The 20,235-nt window shown below is 43.3% G+C and overlaps 1 protein-coding gene across 1 annotated transcript in view; it reads left to right on the top strand.

Moving 5' to 3' along the window:
- Window positions 1-20,235, top strand: part of LOC115476518 (ankyrin repeat and fibronectin type-III domain-containing protein 1-like) — a 1,054,756-nt gene that overhangs the window by 208,364 nt on the left and 826,157 nt on the right. The gene's annotated exons all lie outside the window — the stretch shown is intronic.

Raw genomic sequence — 20,235 nt, 5'->3', positions numbered from 1 at the left:
TGCTTAATAAAAGTAACAGATGGCTCGGGTACTAAGTTGTTAATACAGGTTGATATATCAATAAAGCTGTGGTCTAATTTTTACCACTGAGAAACTGTGTGGCTAGTCAGTTCTCATTTGGTGGAGAGCTGTTGAGGCAGACCAGAAAGGCAGGAGACAGAAATGGCAGGACAAGAGGCATGGTCACAACTGTCCATGTATGGATTTCCTTGCACCTTTTGGTCTCTTCTGCAGCTGATTCAGGTGTGCAAGCGGTAATTCTGTTCCTGAGGCAGACTACAGGTCAGTCAAACCTTGACACCCTGGTAGTCATGAGTCATGGGAATGGTCTCACTGAGCCATGCACATGAATGAATGTGATTTTACAGGGGCAGGAGGAGGACAAGCAGTTTTACTGTAATATTACATCCTTGTAGTGTAATTACATATATGAAGATCACTTTTCAAAAGGATCTAGCCAAGTTACTGAATTAACTGGATGTATTGGGCTAGATTTTGTAAATGGCACCCAAAGGTAGGTGCTGAAAAGATGCATGCTAAGCTAGCATTTTATAAAGGGCACTAGCTTAACGTGCATTTCTTGCCTGACTGGTGTAAATGCTTGCACTCAACTGATGGCAGTTAAGCGTGCAAATGCAGGTATTCTATAACATTGAATACTGCCACCCACTGAAGTGTTCCTCCCACATGGCTATACAGCAAGAATAATCTTACCGCATGACCATGTCTTTTTTAGGGCTTTTTACCTGCTGCAGTAAAAAGGGCCCTGGCACATGGCAAAACGGCCCCCACCGCTACCGCAGGGCCCTTTTTACCACAGCTTGGTAAAAGCACCCCAAAGTGCAGCTGAAAATGACCAGATAGGCGCAAACAAGCAATTTGTCGGAGGCCGTTTCCAGCTGGTAATTGTTTTGAATATTGACAGGTTAATGTATTTTGGAGCTGTGATTAAAAAAAAAAATAGATTGCAAATATATAAAAGACAATTCAAACTGTGTATGGTACTTGCTAATAAACTAAAGTTTTACTTCTCACATAAGCAAGTATGTCTCCCTGATTCACCAGTTAATTTATATTTTGGAGGAAAAAGACTTCAGATGCTCAACATTCTCTGTTAAAACAGCTAAGCAGTGAATGATTGAATGCTTATATCCACTACTGACAGGAATGCTTTCCGATGTGGATAGTGCATGAGCTCCTCATTAGTCTAAAAAAACCTCCGATTGTATCAATATGAATAATGTATTTATTTTACTTCTTTTTATTATGTTATGTACTTATATTGTATACCACTGAAGTATCAGCGGTACTTATCTGGGCTTTAGTAGTATCTGGGGACGCTCTATAGAAAATTTCTGTTTCACTGCAAGCTTCTTAAGGAGCGATGTCCATAACCATAGTGAAGCCCGATTTATATCCTGCCTTCCTTTTCAATGACATTTGAGAAGTAAAATATATAAAAGAACAAGTAAGCGATCTGATAAATTGCATGTGGCTACATACCTGTAAAATCCCTCCTTATATTTTAAACAGAAGGACAGAGGACCAAGGGGTGAAGACCACATAGGAGAACAAAAATGACAAAAACACAGTGGCTACTAGTGAATAATCAAGTGAACGTGTTGCTTTACGAGCTTCAGTGTATAGCTCCCATGCTAACTTTATATTCTCTCATAAATTTGTGCTCTGAGTATTTCTAATTTTGTCCTCTGAGTGCTTAGATAAATCTTGTTTTGCAGTCAGCACATTTCTAATTTTATAGTGCTTGTGGTCTGGTTATTTGTATCGATTTATGGAGTTTCAGTGTGCGCTTGCTCAATCCAAGCACTGCTCCCAAACTCTGTCATTGTTTGGGAGTGAACATTATTGTTTGTGTCTCTTCGCCTCAATTAATAGTTGGAATGTGAATTTGTGCCCTAACAGGATTTTAGCATGGTTTAGGATGTGATGTATCACAGGGGGGCATACTGCCAGGTCTGGAGAGGGAAGTCTAGCTGCAGGTTTTGGTGCCCGACTTGCATGATGGAGACCAGCGGGTGCAGGAGCCCAGGCTTTTAATTCATCTGTCTGGACTGTGCCTCCAGGCTGTGGACTATTGCTGTTTTAAACTCAGTACAAAAAGGGGGGAACTTTGTAGCTAATCCACCAAAAGGTAATGATCATTGAGAAAGCACTGGGGAACTCAAAACATACCAGGGGATTTCTTTGTTCTGCCTGCATTCCTGCAGTATAACTAACTTTAAGGAAATATTAATTTTATTTACTTAATAAATGTATGTAATCTGCTTAGCAAATAACATTGGGGGTGTTGGTCATTTTTAACACATGATAGGTACTTTCAAAGTCTATAAATACTTTAATCCACAGACTTTCCAAGGTAAAGGACATGCCTATTTTCCATTTGAAACTTGCCTGGGGAAAACGTCTCTGTGGAGATTTACACATACTTTTTTTTCTGCAGATATTTTCCCCTTCTAAACCACAAGCATAGTTTAGAAATGTATTTATTTCACATGACATATATTCCACCCCACCAATTAAAATTGCAGAGCTACATTCACTGTAGCGTTCTCTGCCCCCTCCCCCCCCCCCCCCCCCCCCCCGCTTTGTTCTATGCAGGTAAATGTTTGCACATTGTTGGGCAGTCAGCATACTTTTAACCCAGTTACTGGAGGAGGGGTGGGGGCAATTTTCAGACAGCAAATTACAGACAAAGAGGGGCATTTTCGATTTGACGTCTAAATCCAACTTTGGACATTTTGTTGAAAATGTCCAAAAATCAAGTAGTGACCATTTTCAAACCAGAAAAAGTCTCTTTTTTTTTCTTTGAAAATGACCATTTCCTAGATGTTGTGCTTAGTACATCTATCTTTTTGGACTATTCCCCCCCCCCCCCCCCCCCCACAAAAAAAAGTCCAAGTGAAAAATGCACAAAATCAAACCATAGTAAATGACGGACGGCAGATAAAGACCTGTATGGTCCATCCAGTCTGTTCAACCAGATAAACTCATTTTACATGGTATATAACTTTATATATATATATATATATATATATATATATATATATATATATATATATATATATATATATATATATATAGTAAGGAGGTTGGAGGGTCTAAGCAGCTCAGGAGGAGGAGGTATGGGGCCAGACTACATTCCCCACAAGGCCCTGAGAGAAGGGATCGGGGTGGTAGGTCCCAAAACCCGGTATGGCCCCCACGTGGAAGGGAAGGGGAAAAGGACTGGAAAGAGCAGCTGCTATGGCAGGCGAGGGCCAGAAGGGGGAGCAGGGATGACAAAGCTCAGTACCCTTGGGTTAGAAATCAGTACAAGATTCCTTCCACCTGGGAGGGGGAGGAGGTCTCCAACCAACAGCCTAGCAGAGTTAATGGAGTGTTTGGAGGAAGGGGAGGCTGGAGAGACCAACACACCAGGTTTGGATGAACCAGTGGACATGGACTGTAATTGTACTTAGGGGCAGAGTTGCAGGGACTGAAGGCAGTGGGTGGTCACAGGAGTCAATTAGCTGTGTTGTGGGCGGTGTACTGCCATTTTGCAACCACCCAAGCGGAAAGACTTTTAAAACTGAAACCCAGGCTATTGAACTGGGGGAGAACTTGGATTTAAAGGGAAGTTTTTTTCTTGTTGCTTTATTTTGGAAACTGAATGGGACTTTAACCCCTTGAACTGAGATTTTGTGGAGGAGGGGAAATAAACTGTTTGGAACTAAAAGCTGTGTTGTCTGGAAGGACTTTGTTTGTGGACTGCTAAAGGGAGCCTACCACCCCTGAAGGTTTGCTACCAGGATGACAGTTATTACTATATATATATATATATATATATATATATATATATATATACACACACACACGTTTGATTTGTCCTTGCCATTCTCAGGGTACAGACTGTAGAAGTCTGCCCAGCACTGTTCTTGTACTAAAAGGTCTGAAGCTAACATTGAAGTCCTTAAAGTTTACAATCCAGCCAATCCATATCTATTCAGTCACGATCAGGGTATAGACCGTAGAAGTCTGCCCAGCACTGGTTTTGCTTCCCAATTACCTGTGTTGCCACCCAATCTCCACTAAGATTTCATGGATCCATTCCTTCCAAACAGGATTCCTTTGTGTTTATCCCATGCATGTTTGAATTCAAGTACAGTTGTCATCTCCACCACCTCCCGCAAGAGGGCATTCCATATATCCACCACCATTTCCGTAAAAATATACTTCCTGACATTACTCCTGAGCCTGCCCCCCTTGAACCTCAATTCATGTCGTCTAGTTCTACCACCTTCCCGTCTCTGGAAAAGGTTTATTTGTGGATTAATACTTTCAAATATTTGAACGTCTGTATCAGGTCACCCCTGTTTCTCCTTTCCTCCAATGTATACATGTTCAAGTCGGCAAGTCTCCTTGTATAGTTTGCAATGCAAATACCATACCATTTTTGTAGCTATGCACTGCTTCCAGTCTTTTTATTTGTTTAGCAAGATGTGGAGGGGCATAATTGAAAGGGGCGCCCAAGTTTTCTTGAGGACGTCCTTGCAGGACATCCTGGCGAAGGGGTGGGGAAACCCATACTATCGAAACAAGATGGGCATCCATCTTTCGTTTTGATAATACGGTCGGGAATGCCCAAATCTTGACATTTAGGTCGTCCCTAGAGATGGTCGTCCTTAGACTTGGTCGTTTCTGGTTTTCGGCGATAATGGAAACTAAGGACGGCCATCTCAGAAACGACCAAATGCAAGCCCTTTGGTCGTGGGAGGAGCCAGCATTCATAGTGCACTGGTCCCCCTGATATGCCAGGACACCAATTGGGCACCCTAGGGGGCTCTGCAGTGGACTTCAGAAAAAGCTCCCAGGTACATAGCTCCCTTACCTTGTGTGCCGAGCCCCCAAAACCCACTACCCACAACTGAACACCACTACCATAGCCCTTGCTCCAGGGACTTTCATACTGCTGTCATGCAGCTGGGTATGACATTTGAGGCTGGCATAGAGGCTGGCAAAAAATTTTTTTTAGGGTGGGAGGGGGTTAATGACCACTGGGGGCGTAAGGGGAGGTCATCCCCGATTCCCTTCGGTGGTCATCTGGTCAGTTCTGGCACCTTTTTGTGGCTTGGTCGTAAGAAAAAAAGGACCAGGTAAAGTCATCCAAGTGTTAGTCAGGGACACCCTTTTTTTTCCATTATGGGTCGAGGACGCCCATGTATTAGGCATGCCCAAGTCCCACCTTCGCTACGCCTCTGACACGCCCCTGGGAACTTTAGTCATCCTTGCGACGGAAAGCAGTTGGGGACGCCCAAAATTGGCTTTCCATTTTACCGATTTGGGCGATCCTGTGAGAAGGATGCCCATCTTGCGATTTGTGTCAAAAGATGGGTGTCCTTCTCTTTCGAAAATAAGCCTGATAGGCTACAAAACTGAATACAATACTCCAAGTGGGGCCTCACCAATGACTGGTAGAGGGGCATCAACACCTCCTTTCTTCTGCTGGTTATACCCTTCTCTATGCAGTCTACCATCCTGTGTCATGCTCCTCACCTCGTCCTCAGTAGCCCCTTCCAGCAGCGCGACTTCCCTCGGCAGCGCGGGTCTCTCCGCCTCATCGTCATCAGTTTCCTCCGACAGTGCAGGATTCCCCTGCCTCTTAAACAGCCCATGTTCCCCAATGCTGCCATCCTTTTTTAGCCCCTGCGCTTCGCACTGCGGTCCGGTGCGCACTGATGGGGTGACGCCGAGCTCCATCCCGGGATCTCTGGTCCACCTGCTCTCTTGCTGGGGATTGGCCAACCCCAGCTATTGGGCTCCTAGTCTTCAGGCCTTACATCATTTTTTAGGCTTTGCTAACTATTACCGGCAATTCATCCATCAATATTTCATCATCACGGCTCCTCTCACCGCCTTGTCCAAGAAGGGTGCCAATGTGAAGAACTGGACACCCAAGGCCGAAAGCCTTTGCCACCCTGAAGCAAGCCTTTTCGTCTGCTCCTGTGCTTCGAAATCCTGATGTTAATAAATCATTCTTTTTAGAAGTGGACCCCTCTTCCCTGGGAGCAGGAGCCCTCTTATCTCAAACGTCTGACTCTGGCAAGCGCCATCCTTGTTTCTTTTTTCTCTAAGAAGTTTTCACTAGCGGAACAAAACTATACTATTGGGGACCGAGAGCTGTTGGCCCTCAAATTGGCTCTCCAAGAATGGTGACACCTTCTGGAGGGGGCCTTGCATCCCATCACTGTAATCACCGATCACAAGAACCTCCTATACCTCCAAGATGCTAAATGTCTGAATCCCTGGCAGGCACGTTGGTCGCTCTTTTTTGCCCGCTTCAACTTTCGCCTGGTATTTTGTCCTGTTGAAAGAATATTCTTGCTGATGCTCTGTCTAGGGCGTTCAACTCACCTGAAGAACCCGAGGAGTCCTACCCCATGTTAAATCCTGCCTGTGTTGCCTCCACTACCTTGGTCTCCCCCGCCGCATCAAGAACCTCAGTGCCACCTCAGTCCAGGAAAAAAGTCCTCAAGTGAGGACACTCCTCAACTTTTGCAGGTCATCCTGGGTTTCGTAAGACCTATCAATCTCTCAGTACTATTGGTGGCCCCGCATGGCTCAGGATGTCTTGCATTTTGGCTCCACCTGTCGCTTGTGCACCCAAAATAAATCTTCTCCCAGCAAGCCATGGGGACTTACAGCCTCTTCCAGTTCCACAATGCCCATGGCAAGAAGGATCAATGGACTTTGTCACCAACATACCCACGTCCCAGGGCAAAACGGTCATTTGGGTAGTAGTGGACCAATTTTCCCAAATGGCCCACTTTATTCCCATGAAGGCTCTTTCTTCTGCTGCTACCCTTGCCAAGGCATTTATCCAACACATTTTCCGCTTGCATGGGTTCTCTACAAATGATAAGTAATTGGGGTTCTCAATTCAACTCCAAATTCTGGAAAGCACTGTGCTCTGCTTTTAAGATCACTACCCACTTCTCATCCGCCTACCACCCGCAGACCAATGGAATGGTGGAACGGGTCAATCAGATTCTTAAGGCCTTCCTGCGGATGTACACGAATAACCGACAAGATGACTGGGCTATACTACTCCCCTGGGGTGAATTCACCTATAATAACAGTCTTCACAGTGCATCCCCTATGTCAACATTTTTTACGGTGTACGGTCGCCACCCGCGACTACCACTTCCAATCCCTCAGACCCAAGCCTTGCCTGTGCTCCAACAAATCCTCTCTGGCAGCCAAGATATTTGGAACAAGGTCCAACAACACCTGCAGCAAGCCTTGGATCGATACAAGCTCTTTGCAGACCGTAGGAGGCAGACTGCTCCTGTTTTTCAACCTGGACAAAAGATATGGCTTAGTACCAAATAAGTGAAACTCCGATTACCCTCCTTCAAGTTTGCTCCCCGATATATTGGACTTTTTTCAGTACTATCCCGGATGGAAGTTGTCACTTATCGCCTACAACTACCCACTAACCTCAAGATCCACAACGTCTTTCATGTGTCCCTACTAAAGCCGTTTTTAACATCTAAATGGCATCCGAAGTCTAAAAAGATCACTATCTCTGACACCGAGCCTGATCCAGAATTTGAGGTAGATGAGATCCTAGACTCCAAACGTCAGAGGGAACGATTGTTCTACCTGCTGTCCTGGAGACACTTTGGTCCTGAAGACAATTCCTGGGAGCCCGCTACAAATGTCCATGCCCCTGAACTGATCCAAGAATTCCACAAATGTTGTTCATCTAAACCCGGACCTGGACAGAGAGGGGATATTCAGGAGGGGGTACTGACACACTCACCTCGTCCTTGGTGGCCCCCTCCAGCAGCGTGACTTCCCTCAGCAGCGCGGGTCTCCCCACCTTGTCAGCAGCAGTTTCCTCGACAGCGCAGGATTCCCATGCTTCTTAAACAGCCTGTGTTCCCTGACGCTGCCATCCTTTTTTTCCCTTAGCGCTTTGCACTGCGGTCCGGTGTGCGCCGGTGGGGCGACACCGAGCTCCACCTCGGGATCTCTGGTCTACCCGCTGTCTTGCTGGGGATTAGCCAACCCTGCGATTGGGCTCCTAGTCTCCTTCCTCTTTTGCTTCTCCAGCCTATTGACTGTCTCGGATTCCCCTTGCCCCGCCTGACCCCGGCGCTGGGCCCCTCTTGGAGGCCCGGGCCTGGGGAATTTTGTCCCCCCCCTGCTCGGCGGCCCTGACTACCGATGCGACTCCTCTCAGGCTGGCCATCACCCAAAGGCCCTCTCAGGGCCTACTCTTAAGTGCCCTGGTTTTCTACTGGCCTCTTTCTGGCAGGAGTGATCCACAGTCAAACCTGCCTCCACCGGTTCGTTAGTCAAAATGGCTGCCGGGACCTCCCATGGCAGTCCTGCTGTTTGCCAGGGGGTGGGGTTGGGAGGATCCACTTTCTGCCTGGGGTGAGGCGAGTACCATTTTTGGTTTCAGCTGAAACTGAGTGGCAAATTTTGGCAGTTATTTTAGTTTGTCGCCCTCTAAAATATATACATGCTTTTAAAACTTAATGTATGTACATAGTTTTCTGTCCAATGAAATGATGCCTCTTCCCCCAATGAACATCTTTCTTTACTGTAGCTATATAAGTACTCATGCTGTAGAACACCACATATTCTTTTAGCCTGCTGAAAATCCATTACATAGATATTCAGCTGTTCTTGCACAAAAACCCTGGTCCAGATATTCAAAGGCAGCTATCCAGGTATTAGCACCTACTCCCTGCATACCTGCCACTGACCAGGGCTTTCCACAGATTTTCAATGGTAATATAATGCCACAATATTCATTGCAGACCGCTCCAGCACTAGAGAGCACCAAGGGGAACATTCAGGAGTTATCAAGAGACAAACAGTATTCAAAGCTGTCCACCTTATCCAGACTGTGATCTGATAATGACACTGAAAATTGCCATTATGCTACATAAAGCAGTGGTTGCTGCCATACCCTGATATTTAATGCTAATATCTAGCTAGCATTACATTGTCTCACCAATCTGCTCATTTCTTTGAAGACGTGAATAAACATGTGGATAAAAGTGAGCTGGTTGATGTAGTGTTTCTAGATTTTCAGAAAGCTTTTGACAAAGTTCCTCATGAAAGACTCCTGAGAAAATTAAAGTCATGGGATAGGAGGCAATGTCCTTCTGTGGATTAGGAACTGGCTATTGGACAGAAAACAAGAGGGTAGGATTAAGTGACCATTTTTCAATGGAGACGGGTGAATAGTGGAATGCCACAGGGATCTGTACTGGGACCCTTGATATTGAACATATTTATAAATGACCTGGAAATCAGAACGAGTGAGGTGATTAAATTTGCACATGACACAAATTTGTCAAAACACATGCAGATTGTGAAAAATTGCAGGAAGACCTTAGGAAGCTGGAAGTCTGGGCATCCAAATGGCAGATGAAATGTGATATGGACAAATGCAAGGTAATGTACATTAGGAAGAATAATCCGAATCATAGTTACTTGCTACTAGGGTTCACCTTAGGAGTCAGCACTCAAGAAAAAGATCTAGGTGTAATTGTAGACAATACACTGAAATCTTCTGCCCAGTGTGCAGCAACGGCCAAAAAAAAGCAAACAGGATGCTAGGAATTATTAGGAAAGGGATGCAAAATAAGACCAAGAAATTATAATGCCTCTGTATCGCTCTGTGGTGTGATCTCACCTTGAATATTGCGTTCAGTTCTTGTCACCGTATCTCATAAAAGATAGCCAAATTAGAAAAGGTTCAAAGAAGAGCGACCAAAATGATAAAGGGGATGGGACTTCTCCTGTATGAGGAAAGGCTAAAGAAGTTAAGGCTGTCCAGCTTGGAAAAGAGATGGCTGAGGGGGATATGATTGAGGTCTATAAAATCCTGATTGATGTAAAATGGGTAAAAGTGAATTGATTTTATCACTCTAAAAAAAAATACAAAGACTAAGGGACACTCAATGAAATTACATGGAAATACTTTTAAAACAAATAGGAGGAAATATTTTTTCACTCAAAGAATAGTTAAGCTCTGGAACTCGCTCCCAGATGATGTAGTAACAGCGGTTAGTGTATCTGGGTTTTAAAAAAGTTTGGACAAATTCCTTGAGGAAATGTCCATAGTCTGCTATCAAGATAGACATAGAGGAAGCCACTGCTTGCCCTGGGTTTGGTAGCATGGAATGTTGCTGCTATTAATTGGGTTTCTGCCAAGTACTTGTGACCTGGATTGGCCACTGTTGGAAACAGGATACTGGGCTAGATGGACCGTTGGTCTGACCCAATATGGCTGTTCTTATGAATATTCAGGTATATGATTAAATGCCACAGCCCACATTTAAAAGAAACACCAATAGTGCTCTCAAAGAAGCCTTTAAGTCAGTTATTTTATAAAGGCTTTTTTTTTTGCTCATAAATTGCTTCTTTAAAAAATCTCTTCTCATGTACAACTGCACCCTATGTGGAAAACAAACTAGCAGATCAGTATAATATCCAACAAAAACTTTATTGAAGATACCGTGTATGAAACGAATGCCCGACACAGGCCGTATTTCGCCCAACAATAGGGCTGCGTCAGGGGCTAGTCTGTATATTTTTAAATAAGAGCGGTATCAAATTATCTATCAGGACAAGGATATGAGAAATATTCTTCATAAAAAACCAGCATGAGCAGCTCAAGCAGACTATTCATCGATTATCTGGCATCACACATATCCAGAGATATGCTATCTTGAGCTGCTCATGCTGGTTTTTTATGACGAATATTTCTCATATCCTTGTCCTTGTCCTGTTACAGTTACAGTTCGTTCTCAATATTTGCGATGAAATAGTTCCCCAAAACTTCACGAACACTGAAAAATGTACTTATGGAAAATAGGGTTAGGTTTCAGCTATACTAATTTTTCCTCAAAACTGCGAAAAGTGATTACATATCCCTATAGGAAATACAGGGGTTGGTTCCTGCATTGGACAACACATAACAAAAACCAGAGAAACAGAGTGTGTTGCAAAAAAAAAAAAAAGTTTATTTGCTGAACCACTTATAGTACTGTAGTAACACTCAAAGAAACTAAATACTGTACAACAGTACACAAATACTGTACCATGCCTTTGCCACCATATGTTTTTAGTTACTGAACCACTTACCAATGCCAAAGGCACATGTCTGCAAATATGCAAATACAGTACTGCGAATGGCTTCCTTTACGGCACCTTCACGGATAAGCGAAATAGTGAATGCCAAACACACGAATAACAAGAATGGACTGTATGCACATAAGCGCTTGCCACACACTCAGTGGTATTCTATAACATAGGAATACTACTCATTTAGGGGCACTTTTACTAAAGCTTGGCGCGTGCTAAGAGAATTAGAGTATGCTAAATGCTAAGACGCCCATAGGTATAAAATGGGCTTCTTCGCATTTAGCATTCACTAATTCCATTAGCACGCTAAGCTTTAATAAAAGAATCCCTTAGTGCATAAATGCAAGGACCCATAGGCATGAGTGAGTGGGGGAATACTGTAAGTACCACATATTGGCACCTGCATTTATGCTTGCTATTCACATGGCATAAGTGGGTATGTTTACATGGTGGATTGTAAATGCTGATTTATGCTAATATTGTATAATGATTCCCTTTATAGAATTGCCCCTTAGAAGTACAGCCCATAAAGCAGGGGGTTTCAACCCAGTTCTCCGGACACACTTTAAGATGCCCACAATGAACATGCACTAGATAAATTTGCATCTATCTCATGCATATTCATTGTGGATATCATAGGAGCCAATTTTTTAAAATTATTGGGGGTGCTAAGCCCAATGGAAATCACCCCTCCCTGGACCCATACAAGGACTTTTCTCAATATTGGGGGTGCTCAAGCACCCACAGAGTCGGCTCCTATGGTGGATATCCTGAAAACCAGACTGGCTAGGTGTGCCCTGAGGACTGGGTTGAGAACCCCTGCTATAAAGCATATTTGTGTAAAAACAGTTTAAAAAATGGTAACGTCCGATCTCACCGTAATCCTTATGGGAAATGTTGCACTTAACTAGTACAGAAGGATAATTTTTTTTTAATCTGAAAGGTCTCATTTTGTGCGATTTGATGAACTATGTCTTTAAAAACATTATCCTTCTTGGTGATAATGCAGTAGAGATTTGCAGGGGGATAAAGTCCATCCTGCTGTATAATAACTGCAGGCAAGAGACCCATTTTTCACTGCAGAGCAGAAGGCAGCAGCCACCTGCTCAAATAATAACCCTTCATTTCCGTCTTCACTATCTACTTAGGAAAGACAACAAACACATTCCTCTAATCTTCAGATGATACTTCCATATTCTGTGGCAAGATTTGTAATGCTGGTTTTTCTTGGGGGAAGAGAACCCTGCATCTCTTTATTCTTGGAAGGGGAGGGGAATACATCATCTGTCTTTTTATATGGATTAGATATTTATTCAAGTTGTTCCTATACATATGTAATTATGCTGAACAGAAAATTCTTACTGGGGGGCCTTGGAGTAGGGGGGGGGGAAGGGGTTGTAAGCACTGGTGAAGAGATGATCTGTATATCAATGTAATTCACTATTTTGCATAGATCAGATCATTTCCTTCTTCTTGTCATTGTATTTGTTGAAAGTGTACTAAGTTCAACACATCTTGGGTTCGGATTTTTCATTTAATTAATCACTCTTTCCAAATCTGAACTCTGTGAGTTACCATTCAGGTACTATAGTTATCTTCCTGTCCAAGAGGGTTCACAATTTAAGTTCTACCTGAGGCAGTGGAGAGTGAAATGACCTCTCCTAAGTCACAAGGAAGATCAGTGGAAGAGGAAGGATTTGTATCCTGGATTCTCAGCCCTCCGCTACTTCATTATTCCACCTCTCTGGCGTTTCTGCTGTTACCTTGCTGTGATGCAGAGAGAGCCGAGACATCTTTGCGTTCTATCTCCTTTTTCTTGTTATCTGTGCCTTCCCCTCCTCCCTCTCCCTTTTTTTTTATTCATTCTCTTTTCAGTATTACATTCCATCGAGGATATTAGTCTGTGAATGGTTTGATACAAGAACAGAAAAAGCCAATGTGTGTATACGACGACACAGAGCCTCTCTTGGAAAGTCAGTTTGATGACAAACATGAGAATAAAATCCTAGAGAGAGGGTGATCTAGGCGTTTGAGAGGTTAAAAAAAACGGTCTTGAGTCTGCATTCTTTACTTATGAAAAATTAATGGGAACAGAGAGGGTGCTGAGGGCTTTGTACCTGATGCTGGGAGGAGAGTTGAGACAGACAGAGCCCTGCATGCAGAGAATCTGGTTCTGATGTTTGCTACGAAAGAGTGAGTGCAGAAATCCAAACTGCTCAGCCGGAACAAATTGGCAACAGTTTATGCAAATTGGATTAATGTATTTTCTAGTCCACTTATTAATTTATTTGGCCTCCCCCCTTCCCTCCCACTTCTGCAGGAATGCCTGGGCTTCTTTAGCATAGCTCTACTCTACAGATGAGGGATTATTGATGCAGGAGAGCTGCTTGCTTGCAAGCTGTCCAATGCAGCGCTGCGAGGAAAGGACGCTGCAGGTTTTCGGCAGGGAGAAATACAGTCGCTTCCAAGTTGACACTTGATTTGCGTTCAGATTCTCTCACTGAGGAAGAGGAGAAGCTGTTTATTTAAGCACAGAGCGCCACAGGTCTGCTGGAAGTGCAGGAAGCTTGTTTTTTTTTTTCCTATCTGGGAACAGCTTTCACAGATTATAGGCTTCTTTTGCCATTTCTAGGAAGAATTGGGAGGGAAAGGGTTTGGGGGAGAGGAGTGGGATGAAGACATGCGGTACCTTTTTGCTCATTCTCTGTTGAAACAGGTAAATCAAAAGGAGAAGAAATATAGCTCAGAATGAAAGGACGGCATCAGAGTGCACGCTTGCTCTTGCCTGGGTCTGGAATGTTAGTGCTTATAGACGTGCAGCGAACCAGTTAAATGTTTATATGGCCTCGGATGCATTGGCCGATTGCAGTTAAGCAGTACAGCGCCTGCTTTGGTCTTTTATTCGTTAGCATAGCTGTTTGCACCCGAGATGTAAAAGGTAAAGGAGGAATGCTGTGAAGGCATCTGGAGCGAGTACACTTGTCTCCCTGTCAATCCATCGTTTTGCTAGTAGCATCAGTATTAACGATTATATTGGTTGTATGGCATATGTGCTTCCAGAATACAGTTTTCGGTCAACGTAATTGTTTTGTTTTTTTTTTTGCATCTGAGGCTTGAAAGGTAAAGGACAGCCGGTCTGTTTACTTCTCAGTTCTGCACCTTTTTCAACAACTCTAGTTGTTTGGAGAGCACTATTGGTGCTTGGTAATGCGGATGTAACAATAGAAGATCCAACCCTTGTGTATTTTCAGCTAAATATGTTTGTTAGCGTTGGCCCTATGTGCTGGGGTTGCCATAGGTACAGGGCGATGGCATGACTTGACCAAATGTTGCCAGAGGCAGGGAGAGCACCCATACAATTCCACTAGAAATCAGCCTCAAGTTTATCTTAGGACCGCTGGAAAGCTTTTCCTGCCTGATCCATTCATCTAGATTGCGTTATTATTTTTGTAGGGGAGAATAATGTTTATTTTGGGTGTATCCCAGAATTAAGCGAGGTTATGAGGCTTTGTTTCTCGGTCAGAAGCTCTTGTAACGAAGCGCTGAATTACGCCATTGGGCAGTGAAAAATGTTTTAGAATGGGTCACTCTTAAGTCTGTAACTTGTACTGTAGGAGCTGGCGGGACCGACTGCAGAATGGAAAGTTTCTTAGGGCTCCAGAACAGTGATTAGATTTGCCAATGCCTTGTCTTTCACTACTTTTAACCCCCTGCCATCATAGTATCAGGGAGCTTCCCATTTTCTTTTTAATCACAGTCCTTCTGTGCTATGGTGATGGATTGCTGATGCTAGGGTCAGTCTGAGTGGCTAGTGAACAGGACGAAGGATAAAGAAGAGATTTCATTGAGTGGAGACAGTTTTAAGTAAGAGGAAAAAAGGCTTTTAGTGAGACAAAGCCATGGACTTTTAGGATTTGCTTATGTTTTGGGTTTTTTTTTTTTGCCTTAAGCTGTTGGTCTGTTCCCAGTTTAAGAATTGATTCAGGACTCTGGCCCCCTCCCATTTCATTTGAGCTAGGCCTCCTCATTTCTCATTGGTGCTTACAATGCTTGATAGGAACTGTAGAATTTCTCATCCATTTTGCGTTTTCAGGGGTCCTCTGAGTAGTGAATTAATATCGTTAGTTGTTTTTTCATTTGATTTCACAGCCACCCAAGTCACATAATCTCATTTCTCCCTTGTGGTTTCTCTGTTTCAACTTTTTCACAATCTTTTAAATGATTCAAAGCACGGTCAGAAGACAGCATTATGAACTGATAAAGAAGCTTTTAATGTTCGCCCTCTCTTAACTGACCTACCTTCTCCATGCACCATGCCCTAGGTGCAACGTACCAGGTAAAAAGGAGTTACGCTTGATTTGCACAAGCGTGTGGGGCTACAAGATACGTGCAGTTTTTTTGGCACATGCACAGCCGTGCCCATTGGCACCATGGCCTCATTTGGCAAACTGACAGAATACTTCACCCTTAGGAAGTCACGAGAGGAGTTTCGCTCAGGTCGGAGCAGCGGCAGAAGGAGCGGAAGCTATTGCTGTAGCATCACAGAATCCAGGTATGCCTCTTCTGCTTCTCTCATTTACCTCATTTAAATGGAGGGAGGAGGGACGTTTCCCCAAAATAAGGGGGTCCTTTTACAAAGGCGCGCTGAAAAATGGCTCACGGTAGTGTAGGCGCGGGCTTTGGGCACACACTGATCCATTTTTTAGCGCACCTGTAAAAAAGGCCTCTTTTTTTGCCGAAAATGGATGTGCGGCAAAATCAAAATTGCTGCGCTTCCATTTTGGGTCTCAGACATTACTGCCAGCCATAGACCTAGCGGTAAAGAATCTGGGTGGTAATTACCTATGCGCTTCAGATGCCACTCGGTGTGCATCCATTACGTGCGCCAGAAAATAAAAAATATTTTTCAGACACGTGCCAAAATTGAAATTACCGCAAGGGTCATGCAGTAACCGAGCGGTAACTCCAATTTGGCGCGCATAGGCACCTACGTGGCTTAGTAAAAGGGGCCCTAAGTTTCCTGTGCCTTGCATTAGTATATATTTGCTTTTGTGAATGTACACCAATTGATTGTGTGTTAGTTCTGGGGGAATTCCAAACAATGCAGAATTTGTACAGAATGTTGTAGTTGCCATGCAGAATTCATTACATGGACCATGAGGCAGCAACGATGGCTTGTATGTCCAAAAGGAGGAAGTTGCAGTGTAGCTGGGAGAAAAAGAAAGCTGCTATGGCAGCAGCTTAATAACATGCTCCCTCTGCTGATCTCCTTCCTTGTCAACCCCCTTCCCACAGGTTGATTGTATGTCAAGAGGAGGAAAGCAGCTGCACATTGGGCCACATCCTCTTCCTCCTGGGCTTGACTGATGATTTGAACTGTGCAGAACATTGTAAAGCACACATGGTTCAAATTATCAGTTGGTCCCTGAGCATAAAGGTGGTTAATAAATCCCAATAAATAAGTATGGTCCAATGTGCAGTTACTCTCATCCTCTGTTATTTCTTTTTACTATGTGATCAGTATGGGAAGAAGACCAGGGAGAGCATTTATTTATTTGTTGCATTTGTATCCCACATTTTCCCACCTATTTGCAGACTCAATGTGGCTTACATAGTACCATGATGGCGATCGCCAATTCCGGTATGAGAAATACAGAGTGGTATTGCGTTTGAGTTCATGAGTGACAGGTTAAAATAGGTATCAAGGAGGAAGAGTTAAGTTTTGTCCAGTTCTGGTATTAGTTTCGTTGTGTTGCAGGATTCAGGTGTTTAAGTTGGGTCGTTATGGTATGCCTTTTTGAACAAGTTGGTTTTTAATGATTTCCGGAAGTTTGTTAGGTCGTGCATTGTTTTCATGATGTTTGGTAGTGCATTCCATAGTTGCGTGCATATGTAGGAGAAGCTGGATGCGTAGGTTGATTTATATTTTAGTCCTTTGTAGCTTGGGTAGTGGAGATTTAGGTATATGCGTGTTGACCCTTTTGTGTTTCTGGTTGGTAAGTCTATGAGGTCTGCCATGTATATCGGGGCCTCTCCGTGAATAATTTTATGAACCAGGGTACAGAGTTTGAATGCAATTCATTCTTTGATTAGGAGCCAATGCAGTTTTTCTCTTAAGGGTGTGGCGCTTTCGAATCTCGTTTTTCCGAGTATGAGTCTGGCTGCGGTGTTTTGGGCAGTTTGGAGTTTCTTAATGATTTGTTCTTTGCATCCAGCATAGATTGCATTGCAGTAGTCTAGGTGACTTAGTACCATTGATTGTACCAGGCTGCGGAATATTTCCCTCGGGAAGAAAGGTTTTACTTAAAGTTTGAGTTTCCACATTGAGTGGAACATTTTCTTTGTTGTAGCTTTCGCTTGGCTTTCTAGCATGAGGTTTCGGTCGATTGTAACTACGAGAATTTTCAGGCTGTCTGAAACAGGAAGGGTGTAATCTGGGGTGTTTATATTGGTGGGTTTATTTGTGTTGTATTGGGATGAGAGGATGAGACAGTGTGTTTTTTCTGTGTTAGGTTTTAGTTGAAATACATCCGCCCATGAATTCATGATTTGCAGGCCGAGTTTGATTTCGTTTGTGATTTCTGTTAGATCGTGTTTGAACGGGATGTATATCATGACATCATCTGCGTAGATGTAAGGGTTAAGGCCTTGGTTGGATAGGGATTTGGCTAGTGGGGTCATCATTAGGTTGAAAAGGGTCGGTGATAACAGTGATCCTTGGGGTACTCCACATTCTGGTTTCCATGGTGATGATATATTCGAATTTGATATCACTTGGTATGTTCTTGTGGTTAGGAAACCCTTGATCCAATTAAGCACACTTCCACGGATCCCGAAGTATTCTAGGATGTTTAGTAGTATTTTATGGTTTACCATGTCAAATTGTAGGAGAAATATGCTTTTGCCAGTTGCAAATGCCAGTTGGGGGGTGGAGTTGGAATTGAAAGACTGAGTTAGAGGAAGGTGGTGGCTCCAGCAGCAACAACAGGGACTGGGATGTATAAAGCTAGAGGGCCATTTAGGGAGAGTGAGAGCAAGCATGTTGGAACATGTGCCTGGGAGGAATAAGAGAAAAAGAGTTGAGGGGGTCTAGCTGGAGGGGTGAGGGTGCAGACAAAGAAGGAGAAAGCTTGTAGAAAGAGAACTGGGGGTATTTGTTTGGAGGGGGTGAATTGAGAGAGAATTGGGGGGGGGGGGTCTTACTAGAATATGCTGAGGTAGAATAGGGAGAGCTGGGAAAATGACTGTAGGCCCCTGGTTCAAACTTGATTTAAAGGGCAGTAAAAATCAAGAGGGATGGTTCTATATGCTCTTATCTTGGCAATTATTATTATTACAACCTTATATCTTGCAACTACCAACCAGTTCGATCAAAGACATTGAAGCATTCTTCAAGAAGTTACATACTAAACTCAACAGAATACATCAAATACAATAAAATCATAATAACAGTAATCATTCATGATTATAATACTTTGTAAAAAGAGAGGTTTTCAACAATTTTTGAAAAATTTTATAGTTATCCAATTGCCTAAGAGAAAGAGGCAGCTTGTTCCAAAAAGTTGTGGCTTGGTAAGAAAAAGATGCCTTAAGGGAACGAAAAGCCTTTACCTGTCTAACAGCAGGAAAAGCAAGTGAATAATAATGTCTAGTTGCTTTTAAACCATTTCTGTTTAAAAATGAGACATGATCTGACAGATTTTTTTTTAGATTTGCTCACACCTTTTTCAGTAGTAGCTCAAAGTGAGTTACATTCAGGTACACTGTATATTTCTCTGCCCCAGGAGGGCTCACAATCTAAGTTTGTACCTGAGGCAATGGAGGGTTAAGTGACTTACCCAAGATCACAAGGAGCAGTGGTGGGATTTGAACTGGCCACCTCTGGATTGCAAGACCGGTGCTCTAACCACTCCTCCACTCTGGAGTGTCCCCATAGAGAATGTTAAGGACTAGTGTCAGCGCCTTAAATTCTAACCTGGCCTCTTATTGGTAGCCAGTGTAGTTGTTTCATCAATAGAGTAAGGGAATCATATTTATGTGCCGCAGAAATGACTCATAGGGCCGCATTCTGTGGGAGCTTAAGGAAAATTGACAATCCATTTCCACTCCTAAAATCTTGAAAACAGTAAATAGATTAATTTTAAGATCTCCCAGTACAAATACAGGGCTAGATCTTATCAAGCCAGATGGTCCAAGCCATAAAAATTTAGCTTTATCCTTGTCACCTCTGTGTTCCATTGGACCTGATAAAAGCATAGGCTATTGTGATAGGCTATGGGCACACACCTAAAAGTTGTGACCAATGACATAAACCTCATTAGAGCCCCTTAGGGACCATCTGGAGCCTCTGTGAGCTAACCGGAATCTGTTGCGGCACTGTGGACTGGTGTTGGAATTTGAGTGAATTATGACTGGCTCATTATGGGGAAGCATAAGACAAAAGCTAACCATCAATATGGAGTATATGCTGAATCTCCACGTAGGCCCCTTGAACTTCTATAAGACTAATTTAACTCATCACAGACATGGTGACCTCGGGATTCCTTCAGGGATGGATGGGGCCTCAGCATGAACTTATAGACTTCTCTTAGTTTTATACCTTACTCACCACCCCCTGTGCTCAGAGATATCTCACCTCCAGTTGTTCTTGGCTGAGGTGAGTAAAGAGCTGATGTGGCGTTCGAAGCAGATAATGTGGAATTTTCCACATTGAATGGCAGGGTGTATATTAATCACTGTCATCTGCCTTGATGCTCTTGGATGTCAATGCCATTAAGATCTCCAGTGAAGGAAGGTAATGATGGAGGGTTCCCCTTCAACTTTGAAGCCCTCTGTAATCTCAAGCTACAATTGTTAAACTGGTTTGCTTTTGGGGGGAGATAAGGGGAGAGTAGGAAGTTTCTATAATTGCCTCCTTCTCCACCCAAGAAGTGTCCAGTTTGCTTATTCAATTGTTGGTATACCGTTATTCTGTACGACAATCAGGGTTGGTTTACAGACTAAAAGTAAGAAAGGAAATAATTTCTTCTTAGGGCAAAAAGCAATAGAAAAGGATTATAGAAGAAA

Source organism: Microcaecilia unicolor, chromosome 8 (genome assembly GCF_901765095.1).
Source record: "Microcaecilia unicolor chromosome 8, aMicUni1.1, whole genome shotgun sequence".
In the NCBI taxonomy this organism is placed as follows: domain Eukaryota; kingdom Metazoa; phylum Chordata; class Amphibia; order Gymnophiona; family Siphonopidae; genus Microcaecilia; species Microcaecilia unicolor.
The sequence above is the reverse complement of the archived record's forward strand: the minus strand, read 5'-3'. Positions and strand labels throughout refer to the sequence as shown.